The sequence below is a fragment of the Aotus nancymaae genome, unplaced genomic scaffold, assembly GCF_030222135.1.
Source record: "Aotus nancymaae isolate 86718 unplaced genomic scaffold, 86718_ANA_hifiasm-v0.15.2.pri h1tg000012l, whole genome shotgun sequence".
NCBI lineage: Eukaryota > Metazoa > Chordata > Mammalia > Primates > Aotidae > Aotus > Aotus nancymaae.
The window spans coordinates 47,056,860-47,074,092 of record NW_026988423.1 but is presented as its reverse complement, the minus strand read 5'-3'; the positions used below and the strand labels follow the sequence as shown (position 1 = coordinate 47,074,092).

The following is a 17,233-nucleotide window of genomic DNA, read 5'->3' as shown; positions in this document are numbered from 1 at the left end:
CACAATTCCAGCGCCAGCCACATGTTCCTCCACTGAATTATCTCTGCTTGTCTTTGTTAATTAGGCCTCAGTAATGATCTCCTTTCTGCCTTCCCAGGAGAGCTGGCATCTGTGGGGCGGGGCTTGGAGGCCTTTGTGGGCAGACCAGACGCCCTGCTGCCGGGCCCAGAATTGGCCCGATGCCGCCTTTCTTCTGAAGTGGCAGAGTGGGCCATGAAATGATGGGATGTCGGGGACGCCCCACCCTTTTCTGGCTGGTGGGGACTCAGCTGGGGTCATTGCCACCCCATCCTGCCCCCCACCTTCCACATGTGGGGGAAGGGAACCCCAAAGTTCTCAGCCTTTATTAGGGGCTTCCAGGCCGAGCACACTGGCTTACACTTGTAATCCCAGCACTATGGGAGGTTGAGGGAGTTTGAGACCAGCCTGGGCAACATGGCGAAATCCCATTTTACAAAAAATTACCTGGGCATGATGGCACACCCTGTAGTCCCAGCTACTCAGAGGCTAAGGCAAGAGGGTCGCTTGAGCCCAGGAGGTCGAGGCTGTAGTGAGCCGTGATCGCGCCACCGCACTCCAGCCTGGGCAACAAAGTGACACCTTCTCTCAAAAAATAATTAAAATTTAAAAGGGAGCAGGATGCCTTCAGAGTCTCTTGCAGCGTCCCAGGAAGCCTCCCAGAAACCCTTTTCCTAGCGGAGACCACCCAAGCTGACAAGAGCAATCAGCACCTGTATTTGAGCTGGAATGAGACCAGCACCCAGGGGTCGCCAGGCACCTTTGCTGAACAGAAGCTGATGAGTGTGTCTGAGCCGCAGAAGCAGAGCAGGGGCGGGGCAGTAACCCTGGCTCAGCGCGTGTGGTAGTGCCGGATCCTCCCAGCCTTGTGGAGTGGGGTGTGGTGGCAAAGGAGGACGGAGGTGGAGGTCGGGGGACATGCAGGCCTAGCCCTCTATGAACATTCCCGTCATGGAGAGGGCTCAGACTACCCACAGAGGACTTCGTGGGGCCCCATCAGAGGCCTTGGGGGCGCCGGTGCAGTCACTCACCCGTGGACAGGCACAGGTGTCTGGCTCGGGCTTTTATTATTCTTTCATTATTCTTTATGTTTCTTTGTTTTTGTTTTGTTTTGTTTTTGAGACAGAGTTTCACTCTTGTTGCCCAGACTGGAGCACAGTGGTGCAATCTCAGCTCACTGCAGCCTCCGCCTCCCAGGATCAAGCAATTCTCCTGCCTCAGCCTCTCGAGTAGCTGGGATTACAGGCATGCACCACCATAACCGGCTAATTCTTTTTGTATTTTTCGTAGAGATGGGGTTTCAGCATGTTGATCAGGCTGGTCTAAAACTCCTGACCTCAGGTGATCCACTTGCCTCAGCCTCCCAAAGTGCTGGAATTACAGGCGTGAGCCACTACACCTGGCCTAGATACTGGACTTCTTTTCTTTTTCTTTTTTGGACACAGAGTTTTGCTCTGTCACCAGGCGCCAGGCTGGAGTGCAGTGGCGCAATCTCAGCTCGCTGCAATCTCCGCCTCCTGGGTTCAAGCAATTCTCCTGCCTCAGCCTCCTGAGTAGCTGGAACTACAGGCGTGCACTACCACGCCCAGCTAATTTTTGTATTTTTTAGTAGAGACGGGATTTCACCATGTCGGCCAGGATGGTCTCAATCTCTTGACCTCATGATCCACCCACCTCGGCCTCCCAAAGTGCTGAGATTACAGACGTGAGCCACCTCACCCGGCCTTCTTTTTCTTTTTTTTTTTTGTTTGAGACAGGGTCTCTCTGTGTCACCCAGGCTGGAGTGCAGTGGCACAATCATGCTCACTGCATCCCCAACCTCTCTAGGCTCAGGTGATACTCCCACCTCAGCCTCCCAAGTAGCTGGGGCTAGAGGCATGTGCCACCATGCCAGGCTAATTTTTGTATTTTTTTGTAGACACGGGGTTTCGCCATGTTTCCCAGGCTGGTCTGGAATTCCTGGGCTCATGTAATCCGCACACCTCAACCTACCAAAGTGCTATGATTACAGGCGTGATCCACCAGGCCCGGCCTATGCTGGACTTTAAATCAACACTGATTAAAAAAAACACTCAGTGTCACGGAGCTCACATGGGGTGGCGGCAGGGGCACGGGGGGATAAACAGAAAATCTGTAAAACGTAAAGCATGGTTGATGCAATTGCCAAGGAGAAACGGGGCAGCGGATGGGAGCAATTGTGTTTATTTTTAGGGGATTGCGACATTATTTAGGTGGTAGCCAGAGGGAGGCCTTAGAGTAAAGGCCTGAAGGGGCAGCAGGGAACAGCATTGCAGACAGAACAGCAGCTGCATTGGCCCTGAGGTCACCTGCCAGGGTGCTGGAGGGGAGGCGGGAGGAGATGCGATGGAGTTGGACAGGAAAGATGGTGTCTGGCCAGATAAGGACTTTTGACTTTTGCTCAGAGTGAGCTGGGAGTTGGCGGCGCAGTTCTGAGCGGAGGGGAACAGGATCCAGCTCGTTTTAACAGGAGCCCTTGGTTGCTGGCTTGAGGACAGACGAGGGAGGAGAGACAGGGAGGTTGTAATCATCCAGGCGATGCCTGTGGCGGCTGCGGAGTGGTGAGTCACCGACTCTTAGGTGTATGTTGCAGCCGAAGCCAACAGAATGTGCCGATGAAAGCTGTGAGAAAGGGAGGAGTTGACTTTTACTTCAGAGATTCCGGCTGAACTTGGGGAAGGACAGAGGTGCCATTGGTGGAGACGGGGAAGATGGAGGAGGAGCTGGTGGGGCCGGAGGTGGTGTATCAGGCTTGTTCAGTGTGGAGTCTCATCCAGTCGATGTTGGAAGCAAGTTGGGGCTCAGGGGAGCAGTCCAGGCTTGAGATATAATTTGGGGAATCATGAATTTATAACTGGTATTTCAAGCCCTAAAACAGGCCGGGTCCAGTGGCTCATGCGTATAATCCCAGCACTCTGGGAGGTTGAGATGGGAGGGTCACTTGAGCCCAGGAGTTCAAGACAAGTCTGGACAACATAGCAAGACCCCATTGCTACCAAAAAAAAAAAAAATTAGTTGCACATGGTACATACCTGTGATTCCAGCTACTAGGGAAGCTGAGGTGGGAGGATCACTTGAGCCTAGGAGTCCAGAAGGTCAGGCTGCAGTGAGCCATGATTGTGCCACTGAACTCCAGCATGGGCAACAGAGCGAGACTCTGTCTCAAAAAAATAATAAACTAATTACCTAAACATAGTGGCTTCAAACAGCACCAGTTTATTGCCTTCCAGTTCTGGAGGGCAGAAATCTGAAATGAGTCTTCCAAGGCTAAAGTCAAGGTGTCAGGGCCGGGTGCTGTGGCTCACGCCTGTAATCCCAGCACTCTGGGAGGCCGAGGAGGGCAGATCTCTTGAGGTCAGGAGTTTGAGACCAGCCTGGCTAACATGGTGAAACCCCGTCTCTACTAAAATACAAAAATTAGCCAGGTGTGGTGGCATGCATCTGTAATCCCAGCTACTCGGGAAGCTGAGGTGGGAGAATTGCTTGAACCTGGGAGGCCAAGGTTGCAGTGAGCTGAGATTGCGCCTCTGCCCTCCAGCCTGGGCGACAAGAGCAAGACTCCATCTCAGAAATAATAATAATAATAAAATAAATAAAAATACAAAAATTAGCCGGACGTGGTGGTGCACGCTTGTGATCCCACTACTCGGGAGGCTAAGGCAGGAGAATCACTGGAACCCAGAAGGCAGAGGTTGTGGTGAGCTGAGATCACGCCATTGCACTCCAGCCTGGGCAACAAGAGCAAGACTCTGTCTCAAAAAAATAAAAAATAAAAAAATAAAGATGTCAGCAGGGCTGGGTTCTTCTGGAGGGTCTGGGGAGAATCTGTTTCCTTGTCTTTTTTTTTTTTTTTTTTTGAGACAGAGTCTTGCTCTGTCCTTCAGGCTGGAGTGCAGTGGCGCAATCTTGGTTCCTGCAGCCTCTGTCTCCCAGGTTCAAGTGATTCTCCTGCCTCAGCTTCCTAAGTAGCTGGGACTACAGGCACCACTATGCCCGGCTCAGTTTTATATTTTTAGTAGAGACGGGGTTTCACCATGTTGCCCAGGCTGGTCTCAAACTCCTGACCTCAAGAGATCTGCCCTCCTCGGCCTCCCAGAGTGCTGGGATTACAGGCGTCAGCCACCTTGCCTGCCCCCAATTCCTTCTTTTCAGCTTCAAGAGGCCACCTCCTTCCTTGGTTCATGCTCCTTCCTGCTTCCCTCTTCAAAGTGCACAACTCCAGTCTCTGTCTCTTTGCTGCCCCATCTTCTTCTGCTTTTGACCTCTGGCCTCCCTCTAATAAGGGTCCTTGTGACTACATTTAGGGCCCACCTGGAGAACCCAGGAGAATCTCCGCCTCTTGAGATCCTTAACTTCATCGCACCAGAAAAGTCCCTTTTGCTGTATGAGCAGATGTATCCAGACTCCAGGGATTAGGATGTGGACATCTTAGGGGGGTCGCCACACAGCCTGTCCCAGGCTTGGAGGCAACCAAGGTTTCTCTCAAGTGACTGTGTAGGGGACTGGGGCCAGGGACCCATGAAACACCAGGGAGGGAGGACAGGTATGAGGGACACCTGGCATTCAAGGTCAAAGGTGTGGCCGGGCACGGTGGCTCACACATGTAATCCCAACACTTTGGGAGGGCAAGGCGGGTGGATCACCCGAGATCAGGAGTTCGAGACCAGCCTGGCCAACATGGAGAAACCCCTTCTCTACTAAAAATACAAAAATTAACTGGCCTTGGTGGCGAGAGCCGGTTATCCCAGCTACTTGGGAGGCTGAGACACAGGAATAGCTTGAACCTGGGAAGCAGATGCTGCAGTGAGCCACTGCATGCCAGCCTGGGCAACAGAGCAAGACTGTCTTAAAAAATAAAAATAGCTGGGCGTGGTGGCTCACGCCTGTAATCCAAGCCTCCCAAAGTGCTAGGATTACAGGTGTGAGCCACCTCACCCTGGCAACCTGTTTTAAGGATTAAATGAATGAATCCATGCAAAGATCAAAGAGCAGTGCCTGGCACAGAAGAGCTCAGCTTCTCTTGTATTGAGTGACCAAGTGCCCATGATAGGTTGGGCACTTTTTTTTTTTTTTGAGATGGAGTCTAGCTCTGTCGCCCAGGGCTGGAGTGCAGTGGCGCAGTCTCTGCTCACTGCAACCTCCGCCTCCTGATTTCAAGAGATTCTCCTGCCTCAGCCTCCCAAGTAGGCAGGATTATAGGCATGCACCACCACACCCAGCTAATTTCTGTATTTTTAGTAGAGATGGGGTTTCACCATGAGGGTCAGGCTAGTCTTGAACTCCTGACTTCATGATCCGCCCACCTCAGCCTCCCAAAGTGCTGGGATTACAGGCGTGATCCACCCCGCCTGGCCTAATTTTTGTATTTTTAGGAGAGATGGGGTTTCACCATGTTGGCCAGGCTGGTCTTGAACTCCTGGCCTCAAGTGATCTACCCACCTCATTCTCCCAAAGTGCTGGTATTGCAAGTGTGAGCCACCACGCCCGACTGGGTTCAGTAATTCTTAGCATATTGGCATTTTCCCTGCCTCTCTCTCTCTCTCTCTGTCTGTCTCTCTCTCTCTCTCTCTGTCTCTCACGCACGCACGCACGCACGCACACATACATACACACATTATTTCTCTTTCTTTTTCTTCATTTGAAGTAAGTTGCAAACATCTTGACTCTTCATGCCTAAATATTTCAATGCACCTCTCCTAAGAAAAACATTGTTATCTTACATATTCACAATAGTATCATCACCCTTATAAAACTTAATAATTCCCTGTCATCTAATATGCGGTCTTTATTCAAATTCCCAAAAACATCTGCTGTGCCTGTTCTCCTCCATGATATCATCATTTTTCACTGGTGGGTAATTTTTTCTTTTTAAGACAGAGTCTGGCTCTTGCCCAGGCTGGAGTGCAGTGGCACAGTCATAGCTCACTGCAGCCTGGACCGGCTAGCCTCAAGCCATCCTCCCACCTCAGCCTCCTGAGTGGCTAGGGCTACAAGCGCATTCGCTACCATGCCCAGCTAATGTTTTATTTAACTTTTTTTTTTTTTTTTTTTTTAAATAAGATGGGGTTTCACCACGATGGCCAGGCTGGTCTTGAACTCCTGACCTCAGGTGATCCACCCACCTCGGCCTCCCAAAGTGCTGGGATTACAGGCGTGAGCCACCACGCCCAGCCTAATTTTATTTTTGTAGAGTTTGGGTCTGGTTCTGTTGCCCAGGCTGGAGTGCAGTGGCACGATCATAGCTCACTGTAGCCTCCAGTTCCTGGGTTCAAGCAGTCCTCCCACATCAGCCTCCCAAGTAGCTGGGACTACAGCTGGGAGCCATTGCACCAGCTATTCTTTAATTTTTTGTAGACAGAGTCTCTCTGTGTTGCCTAAGGCTGGTCTCCAACTCCCGCCCTCAAGTGATCCTCCTCCCTCGGCCTCCCGAAGTGCTGGGATTACGGGCGTTAGCCGCCATGCCAGGCTTGTGATTTTTAAAAATCATTGCATATGATGTTTGCCTAAACAAAAATTACCTCATTTTGCTTATAGTTTTACTTTCATAACAAAGGTGTGTTGTTGAGTAGAGTCTGGGACTTGCTGTTTTCACTTAGCTTTGTTTGACATCATGTTGAAGGGTGTAGCTGTGGCCTATTAGTTCTCATGGCTCTATAATCTGCCGCTGAGTGGAAATCTACTATGATGCAAGTCCGCATTCTCCCCTCCTTGGGGATTGGACTGCTTCCATTGTTTTGCTATTACTAACAAGTACAATTAACATTAACAGCTGGGCCAATGGTTCAAGCCCCTGGAAGGCCGCAGCGGGAGGATCACTTGAACCCAGGAGTTTGAGACCAGTCTGGGCAACGTGGCAAGATGCCATCTCTACTAGAAATACAAAAAAATTAGCCAGGCATGGTGGCACATTCGTAGTCAGGAGGCTGAGGCGGGAGGATCCCTTCAGCCCAGGAGGCAGAGGTTGCAGTTAGCTGAGATCACGCCACTGCACTCCAGCTTGGGCAACAGAGCGAGACCCTGTCTCAAAAAAAAGCAGAGGATGAGAAGCACAGATCCATTAAAAATTTAAGGCCTGGCTTGGTGGCTCATGCCTGTAATCCCAGCACTTTGGGAAGCTGAGGCAGAACGATTGCTCGAGGCCAGGAGTTTGACACCAGCCTGAGTAAGGTAGCAAGAACCTGTCTCTACAAAAATTTTAAAATGAGCCAGACATGGTGATGTGCACCTGTAGGCCCATGTACTCAGGAGACTGAGGTGGGAGAATGAGATTCAGGCTGCAGTGAGCTGGGACCGTACCACTGCATAGGTGATGAAATGAGACCACATCTCTAAAAAATAATTTTCAAAAAGCGGAGGAAGAAGGCCGGGTGCAGTGGCTCATGCCTGTAATCCCAGCACTTTTGGAGGCTGAGATGGGTGGATTGCTTGAACCCGGGAGTTCAAGACCAGCCTGGGCAACATGGTGAAACCCCATCTCTACTAAAAATATAAAATTAGCTGGGCATGGTGGTTCATGCCTGTAATCCCAGCTACCTGGGAGGCTGAGACAGGAGAATCATCTGAACCCAGGAGGTGGAGGTTGCAGTGAACTGAGATTGTGCCACTGCCCTCCAACATGGGTGACAGAGTGAGACTCCATCCAAAAAAAAAAAAACAAAAAGGAAGTAGAAAGCCCACATTCCAGCAGCTTCCTTCACACTCCCACTGGAGTTTTGGATTTGGGGATTTGATGGCTCTGGCATGTCTAAGCCTAGAGGGGTTCAGAAGGAGGGGTCTTGAGGACCCAGAGAGTACTTCAACAACTCAATCCCACTTTAAAGACAGTTCCTGGGCCGGGCGCGGTGGCTCACGCCTGTAATCCCAGCACTTTGAGAGGCCGAGGTGGGCGGATCACCTGAGGTCAGGAGTTCGAGACCAGCCTGGTCAATATGGTGAAACCTCCTCTCTACTAAAAATATGAAAATTAGACATGTGTGGTGGCTCATGCCTGTAGTCTCAGCTACTCCAGGGGCTGAGGCAGGAGAATCGCTGGAACCGGGAGGCAGAGGTTGCAGTGAGCCCAGATCACTGCACTCCACCCTGAGCAACAGAGCAAGACTCCACCTCAAAAAAAAAAAAGACAGTTCCCTTTCTAAAGTGGGTCAAGCTTTAAGGGGCCCTCCTGCACACAGTGTCCAGCCCCAGGTCTGAGGTGGCAGGAGAACCACAGGCTGCATGATCACGAGCCTGGGCACGGTCTCCAGCCCCCTGCTGCTGGCCCTCGGCGCTTCAGGCCTCAGTGGTCTCATCCATAAAATGGAGATGATGGAATTCCTGCTAAACCTGTGCACAGGCCCTAGAAGGGGTTAAAAGCTAAACATGAATTTACCTTTTTTTATTATTCGAGACTGGATCTTGCTCTGTCACTCAGGCTAGAGTGCAGTGGTGCAATCGCTGCAGCTGTGAACTCTGCCCAGGCCTGGCAGAGAGGTGGGGGCTCTGTGAAGTGGTTCAGGAGGGGTGAGGAGGACTGTTATCCCACCCTTCTGCTACAGATCGCAATCTCTCCTCTCTAAGCCACCCTGGCCCTGCGCTGGCTGCGTCTCCCTGCTGTCAATGCTTGTAATTACCAGCGTGAGCTCATCCGTCTGAGCTGAAGAGCTCAAACTCAGACGGAGAGGCCACGGCCAGCCAGGGCTCTCGCACTTTGCCCCAGGAGAGAGCCACAGAGCCAGCCCAGGCCTCACCCGAGCCAGTTGGTTTAAAATCATAGCATGGCTGTGATTCAGTGATCATGGTTGCCTTCTTCTTCCCCTTTGGCAAGATTCACTTACTCCTTGGGCTAACAGACGGCAGGTTGGAAAAGACAAGATCAGAGTTACCCAGGCCTCGTTCAAGACAGAGGAGACCAAAGAACAGGGGGAGCATGAGGGGCAGGAAGAGCTCCTGGGGAAGGCCTGTCCACCAAAGGTGTCGCTGTCCAGGGTCAGTGGGCAGGAGGTCACTCCTGCCGGGACGGGTTCAGCAGGTCTTTCTGCACAGCACTGTGGGGAGACCGTGAAGGTGAACTGCCCCCCGACACACACTGAGTCCCAGCTGTGACATTTCCAATGTTTGCAACCGTGGGTGTCGTTTACAGCCAGCCTGGGTTCAGGGAAGCTCAGGAAGGTCCCAAAGAATAGATAGTTTGCTGACTTGGCATTCAGGACAGAAATCACTAAGCACCCCCACGTTTTTTTTTTTTTTGAGACAGAGTTTCGCTCTGTCGCCCAGGCTGCAGTGCAGTGGCGTGATCTGGGCTCACTGCAATCTCCGCCTTCTCCCAGGTTCAAGTGATTCTCCTGCCTCAGCCTCCCAAGTAGCTTGGATTACAGGCACCCACCACCACACCTGGCTAGTTTTTTTGTATTATTAGTAGAGATGAGGTTTCACCATGTTGGCCAGGCTGGTCTCGAACTCCTGACCTCAAGTGATGCACTGCCTCAGCCTCCCAAAGTGCTGGGATGACAGGCGTGAGCCACCATGCACCGGCCCATTGCTGCTTTACAGATGACGACATCACGTGGTTCAGGGACTTGTCCAGGGTCGCAAGCTGATAGCAGAGCTGGGATTTGAACCCAGGCGATCAGACTCTTGCATAGACCATTGGGCTTGTGGCTGTGGCCTTCCAGGGCTCAGTACTGCGCCTGCCGACGCAGGGTTCTCAGCAGCTCTCTGAGGCAGTTCTCTGATCCATGTTTTTCCTGTAAGCAGATTAGACTCAGAAGTGACCGGGCGTGCTGGAACTGCCCTGGCCCAGCTGAGGCCGAGGCCACTACTGCTCAGAGCGGTCCTTGGAGAACCCCCTGGTGGCACTCATGCTCCAGGAGGTAGTGGCAGGAGCCTGGCTCTGTCGGGAAAGGGGATTCATGACCCACCTGCAGCTCTCCGAGATGCTCGGCTGGTCTGGGCGAGGTGGCTCATGCCTGTATCTCAGCACTTTGGGAGGCCAAGGTGGGTGGATTGCTTGAGCTTAGGAGTTAGAGACCAGCCTGGGCAACATAGTGAGACCCTGTTTCTACAAAAAATACAAAAATTAGGCTGGGTGCAGTGGCTCACAGCTGTAATCCCAGCATTTTGGGAGGCCAAGGAGGGCAGATCATGAGGTCAGGAGTTCAAGACTAGCCTGGCCAACATGGTGAAACACCGTCTCTACTAAAAATACAAAAATTAGCCTGGCGTGGTGGTGTGTGCCTGTAATCCCAACTACTCAGGAAGCTGAGGCAAGAGAATCGTTTGAACCCTGGAGGTGGAGGTTGCAGTGAGCTGAGATCACACCGCTGTACTCTGGCCTGGGTGACAGAGTGAGACTCCATATACATACATATAAATTAATGAGGCATAGTGGTGCACATCTGTTATAGCACCAGCTGTTTGGGAGGCTGAGGACAGAGGATGGCTTGAGCCCAAGAGGCCGAGGTTACAGTGAGCTCAGATTGCTCCACTGCACTCCAGCCTGGGCAACAGAGCCAGACCCTGTCTCAATTAAAAAAAAAAAAATAGAAAGAAAGAAAAAGACGCTCTGCTGGGCCGAGTAGGTCAGCAGGGATCTCAGCATTCTCCCTCGGGGCTACAGGGTGCGTCAGCGAGCTGTCTCCGTTTCAGGGTTAGCCACGATTCCTGCGGGGGGGAGACTGGCGCCAGCCTGCGCACCTCAGAGCCCCAACAGGAATATCTATTCAGATCAGAACCTTGCCCTTTCCCCTGCAGGGCGTGGCTAGAGCACAGACACAAACCCGGTGCCAGGTCCCCAGACAGGACAGAGGACAGATTCCCTCCCAGACAGTGAGTCACTTATTTGCCCAAGGAGCTGCCTGTGGTGCACTCAGGAGTTCCCAGAAGAGCTGGGACTGCAGGTGCGCACCACCATGCCCAGCTTTTTTTTTTTTTTTTTGGTAGAAACACGGTTTCCCTATGTTACCCAGGCTGGTCTCAAACTCCTGGCCTCAAGCAGTCCTCCCACTTCAGCCTCCCAAAGTGCTGGGGTGACAGGCGTGAGCCACTGTGCCCAGCCTGTACTGCTTTTTGATATGTGAGATTAGATCCAGCGGGCCCAGAGTCCCGGTGGAGGAATATGGAAACAGGCTGAGAGAGGTTGAGTGACTTTCCATATACCACACAGCATCAGGGGTGAGAATCAGGATTGCCTTCCTGTCTAATGAGCCAGGGCTTTCCCCACCCCTGGCCCTGAGGATCCCCATTTTTCCCCACTGTATGCAGGCATTCAAGCAGGGGCTCCACCAATCCAGCCCCAGCAGAGCCTGCCCTACCCCATTTCCTTCAAAAACTCATGATTACAAAGAATGTAGCCTGGGTAACATAGCAAGATCCCATCTCTACAAAAAAATGGAAAAATTAGCTGGACGTGGTGGCCTGCACCTGTAGTCCCAGCGACTGCACTCCAGCCTGAATGACAGCAAGACCCTGTCTCTACCAAAAAAAAAAAAAGTAATTCTTTTTCCTCTAAATTAAATAAAAAGAAAGAGGTAGAAGAACCCAAGAGCAGCTACAGAGAAACATCAGTGTCCTTCCTGAGCTTGATGTTGACTGAGCTAGAGACTCCCACGGACAAGGTGTATTATGAGCCTTGCACGGTGTCTGCACGTAGCATGTGCCAAGCTTGTTGTTTAGTTTTTAATTTGGTTTGGTTTGTTAGGGACAGCGTCTAGCTCAGTCGTCTAGGCTGGAGTGCAGTGGTGTGATCATGGCTCACTGCAGCGTTGACCTTCCAGCCTCCAGCAATCCTCCCACCTCAGCCTCCCAAGTAGCCGAGATTACGGGCACACACTGCCGTACCAATATGCTCAGCTGATTTTTGTGGGGTTTTGGTTTTTTTGTTGTTTTGCTTTTGAGACGGAGTCTCGCTCTGTCACCAGGCCGGAGTACAATGGTACAATCTTGGCTCATTCAACCTCCGCCTCCCAGGCTCAAGCGATTCTCCTGCCTCAGCCTCCTGAGTAGCTGGGACTACAGGTGCGTGCCACCACGCCCAACTAATTTTTGTATTTTTAGTAGAGACAGAGTTTCACCATGTTGGTCAGACTGGTCTTGAACCCCTGACCTCGTGATCTGCCTGCCTTGGCCTCCCAAAGTGCTGGGATCACAGGCGTGAGCCACTCCATCCGGCCAGTTCTTGTTGTTACTGACAAAGGCACTAAGCCCCACTCCACCCACCACACTCCAGAGGTGGTCAGGATGCCTCCCCAAGCCGCCCCACTTTCCCGACATGCACAGTTCCCGCCACTTCTGGTTCACCGCGTGGGACCTGTGTGCCCCATGTAGAGCTGCCATAACATCCTATCAGCTGCTCCATAGTGTCACTCCTGGTTAGTCACAGTCTGGTTTAGGGTTGCACTCCTCAGATCAGACAAGACTTGGAAGGAACAGGGGACATTTCCTGATCGGCTAACGCGTGTTGAGCACCCAAAATCACAGGATGCTGCAACTCTGCTTGTGTCTTACTCGCCGCTCCCAACTGCCGTGGAGGTCCGTGTGATGAGCCCCCGCGTGCAGATGAGGCCACATCCTTGCAGCTTTGAGCCCCATGTGGTGGTCACCTCCCCTGGGAAGCCCTCCCTGACTCCCAGCTGGGTCAGGACCCCTGCTATAGGCTCCCGTCGGCCATGTAAACCAGAAAGTGTCTGAAACAGGTCTCGGGCCTGGCGCCGTGGCTCACGCCTGTAATCTCAGCACTTTGGGAGGCCGAGGCAGGTGGATCACGAGGTCAAGAGATCAAGACCATCCTGGTCAACATGGTGAAACCCCGTCTCTACTAAAAATACAAAAAATTAGCTGGGCATGGTGGTGCGTGCCTGTAATCCCAGCTACTCAGGAGGCTGAGGCAGGAGAATTGCCTGAACCCAGGAGGCGGAGGTTGCGGTGAGCCGAGATCGCGCCATTGCACTCCAGCCTGGGTAACAAGAGCGAAACTCCGTCTCAAAAAAAAGAAAGAAAGAAACAGGTCTCAATCTATTTAGAGCTTTATTTTGCCATGGCGAAGGGCGCAGCCAGGAGAAAGAGACTCAGGCTGCAGTAGGGTCTGTGGCCTGTGCTTTTTTCCAGAGAAGGTTTTGAGGACTTTGGTATTTAAAGAGGAAAGAGGGACCGGGCGCGGTGGCTCGAGTGTGGAGTCCCAGCACTTTGGGAGGCCAAGGCAGGTGGATGACCTGAAGTCAGGATTTTGAGACCAGCCTGGGCAACATAGTGAAACCTCATCTCTATTAAAAATATAAAAAATTGGCCAGGTGCGGTGGCACACACCTGTAATCCCAGCACTTCAGGAGGCCAAGGTGGGTAGATCAAGAGGTCAGGAGTTTGAGACCAGCCTGGCCAATATAGTGAAATCCTGTCTCTACTAAAAATACAAAAATTAGTTGTGTGTAGTGGTGGGTGCCTGTAGTCCCAACTACTCGGGAGGCTGAGGCAGGAGAATCGCTCGAACGTGGGAGGCGGAGGTTGCAGTGAGCCGAGATCACGCCACTGTACTGTAGCGTGGACAACAGAGCAAGACTGTATCTCAAAAATAATTAATTAATTTTAAAAAATAAATAGACCAGGCTCGGTGGCTCATGCCAGTAATCCCAGCACTTTGGGAGGCTGAGGCGGGTGGATCGCCTGAGGTCAGGAGTCCAAGACCAGCCTGGCCAGCATGGTAAAACTCTGTCTCTACTAAAAATACAAAAAAAAATTAGCCGGGCGTGGTGACGGACACCTGTAATCTCAGCTACTCTGGAGGCTGAGGCAGGTGAATTGTTTGAACCCAGGAGGCAGAGGTTGTAGTGAGCTGAGATCGCGCCACTATACTCCAGCCTGGGCAACAAAAGTGAAACTCCATCTCAATTAATTAATTAATTAATTAATTAAAATAAAAATACAAAAAATTAGCCAGACGTGGTGGCAGGAACCTGTAATCCTAGCTACTCTGGAAGCTGAGGCATGAGAATCACTCGAACCCAGGAGGCAGAGGTTGCAGTTGAGCCAAGATCATGCCACTGCACTCCAGCCTAGGTGACAGAGCAAGACTCTTTCTCAAAAAAAGAAAGAAACTTTAGGGGTATCTGAGACCTCGAGAAACCCAGGGCTCATGCTAGAGTGGAAAGACCAGAGCTTTGGGGTCGACAGAGTACTCCCGGTGCTCAGTGGCTGTGTGACCTTGGGCAAGTTTCTTTACCTCTCTGAGCCTCTGTGTCCTTGGCTGTGGTGTCTAGGAACTGTGTGTGATCCAGGCCATTCTTTCTGTGTTCTGTGCACGCACAGCCATGCCTGCTGAGAATCCCGCCACCAACGATTCCTCGGTGGCATGGGGCCAGATGGAGCATGCTGCCTCCTCCCTGCAGGCTCTAGGAGCAGGTCCTTGGGCCGAGGACTCCATTACAGTTGTCTGCAGGGATCTGGACAAGTCTCCTAGAAGCCTCTAGAAGCGTGGGGTCTTGGTGTGGCTGAATTAGAGACATCACTCCACGAGATAGGGACGTGGGAGGAGGATGTTGTCTGGGATGGCTACGTTTGCGGTGTCTCTGGGCATCCAGGGGGGCTGGCTGGCCGTGCTTGAACACAGATGCAGCAACTCACAGATGGGCGGAGATTCCAGAGTGTGGGTGTGGACGGACCAGACCAGGGACCTGCGAGGTTTGGGAGGACCTGGGGTGGTGGGTGTTGGAGCGCTTGGAAAAGGAGAAATTAGGCCAAGCAGGTGCCCAGCCTCTGTCCTGTGGGAAGCTCCCTGCTCTTTGGGGTAGCCCCCACATTGGGAATGGGGACTCCATTCTGGTAGCTTGTGCACGGGAGGCCAGGCCACCCAGACGGGGTCAGCAGACTCCAAGCAGCACAGAGCACCAGCCCAGGAGATGCAGTTTCCAAGGTGGCCTCCTAGACAGTAGCGAGCTCGTCCCAGAGTTTTCAAGATTAAAACAGAGCCAGGCACAGTGGCTCACACCTGTAATCCCAGCATTTTAGGAGGCTGAGGCGGGAGGACCGCTTGAGCCTCAGAGTTCAAAAACAGCCTGTGCAACAGAGAGAGACTCTGTCTCTACAAAAATTTTAAAAACTTAGTCTGGCATGGTGGTTGATGTCTGGAGTCCCAGCTACTCGAGAGGCTGAGCCAGGAGGATCGCTTGAACCAAGGAGGTCAAGGCTAGAGTGAGCCATGATGGCGCCACTGCACTCCAACCTGGGGGACAGGGTGAGACCCTGTCTCAAAAAACAGAGTCAGACCGGGCATGGTGGCTCATATCTGTAATGCCAGCGCTTTGGGAAGCTGAGGCAGGCAGATCACCTGAGCTCAGGAGTTCGAGACCCTGGCCAATATAGGGAAACCCTGTCTCTACTAAAAATACAAAAATTGAAAAAAATATATATATATACAAAAATTGGCTGGGCGCAGTGGCTAATGCCTGTAATCCCAGCACTTTGAGAGGCCAAGGCAGGCGAATCACGAGGTCAAGAGATCAAGACCATCCTGGCCAACATGGTGAAACCCCGTCTCTACTAAAAATACAAAAAAATTAGCTGGGCGTGGTGGTGCATGCCTGTAATCCCAGCTACTTGGGAGGCTGAAGCACAAGAATGGCTTGAACCTGGGAGGCGGAGGTTGCAGTGAGCCGAGACCATGCCACTGCACTCCAGCCCAGGAGACAGAATGAGGTTCTGTCTTGGAGAACAACAACAAAAAAAGGAATCATTTTGTTCCAAAGACCCATCAGTCTGCTCTGCTCTTCCCTGCATCATCCGACCCTGGCTCCCCACCACCCCCAACATCTCACCCTTACCCAACCCCCGCCTGCCCCAGAGGCCCAGCCCACGTGTCCCACGCTTCCCAGACTTCCTGTTGGACATGCAGACCACCCTTCCTGCAGTCCCAGCCCCGTCCCCAACCCTGGTACAAGCCCGCAGGCTGCTGGGGAGCTCGCCTGGACCCGTTCTCCAGCCCACCCACACCTCAGCCTCACAGCCCAGCTCAGGCCCCATCTCCAGGGCTAACTAACCCCAGCAGCCCCTCTAGGCTACGGGGAGGGGACAGCGGAGCACGTCGGGGGCTCAAGCAGCAGATAGGCCGTGACGGTTGCCTGAGCAGTGAGCAAGGAGAATGCACGGCCCCCACAGCCCAGACACGGTCTGTTTCCCATTCACAGACCTTGGCCGGCGAGCAGGCGGGGGATTTCCAGCAGGTCAGCACAGCCACACCGGCCTCTGTGCACGGACACCGCTAGGACCATCAGTCATCTCCGCTCTGCCACCCCGAACTTCAGCCACTTCCAGGACACAGACACAGGATCTTTATTTTTTTTATTATTTATTTATTTTTGAGACAGAGTTTCGCTCTTGTCACTCAGGCTGGAGTGCAGTGGTGCCATCTTGGCTCACTGCAACCTCCGCATCCCGGGTTCAAGCAATTCTCCTGTCTCAGCCTCCTGAGTAGCTGGGATTACAGGTGTAGTAGAGACAGGGTTTCACCATGTTGGCCAAGCTGGTCTCGAACTCCTGACCTCAAGTGATGCACCACCTCAGCCTCCAATAGTGCTGGGATTACAGGCGTGAGCCACCATGTTGGTCCTTGAGAGCCCACTTGAACTTCCTGCTCTCTGGCAGGGAGGTCTCCCCAGACTTGCTCAGACAGGGTGGGCATCCTGATTCATGTCCCTTGTGTCCTAAATGTGTCCTGTTGTACTTTGGTGACCAGGTGACACCCCCTCTGGCTGGGAGTCCCTCAGGGGAGCAGCCCTGCCCCTTCTCTAGGCTGTTTTATGCCCAACACAGGGCCTGTGCTGATAAGAAAATGCGGGAAAGGCTGGCCACCATGGCTCACACCTGCAATTCCTGCACCTTGGGAGGCCAAGGCAAGAGGATCGCTTGAGGCCAGGAGTTCAAGATCAGCCTGGGCAGCATAGCGAGACTCCATCTCTACAAAAAATTTTAAAAGTTAGTCAGGCATGGTGGCACACATCTGTACTCCCAGCTACTCAGGAGGCTGAGGCATGAGGATCACTTGAGCCTGGGAGTTGGAGGCTACAGTGAGCTATCGATGAATGCACCACTGCATTCTAGCCTGGGCGACAGAGCAAGACTGTGTCTCAAAAAAAGAGGAAAGGATGGATGGACCGACCGACCACTGAGGCGAGAAACCAGCTGCAGCCGGGCGCAGTGGCTCACGCCTGTAATCCCAGCACTTTGAGAGGCCGAG

General features: G+C 52.5%; 1 protein-coding gene across 4 annotated transcripts in view; it reads left to right on the top strand.

Moving 5' to 3' along the window:
* The window catches only part of GTF2IRD1 (GTF2I repeat domain containing 1), a 147,118-nt gene that overhangs the window by 117,246 nt on the left and 12,639 nt on the right, over window positions 1-17,233 (top strand). The window lies entirely within an intron of this gene.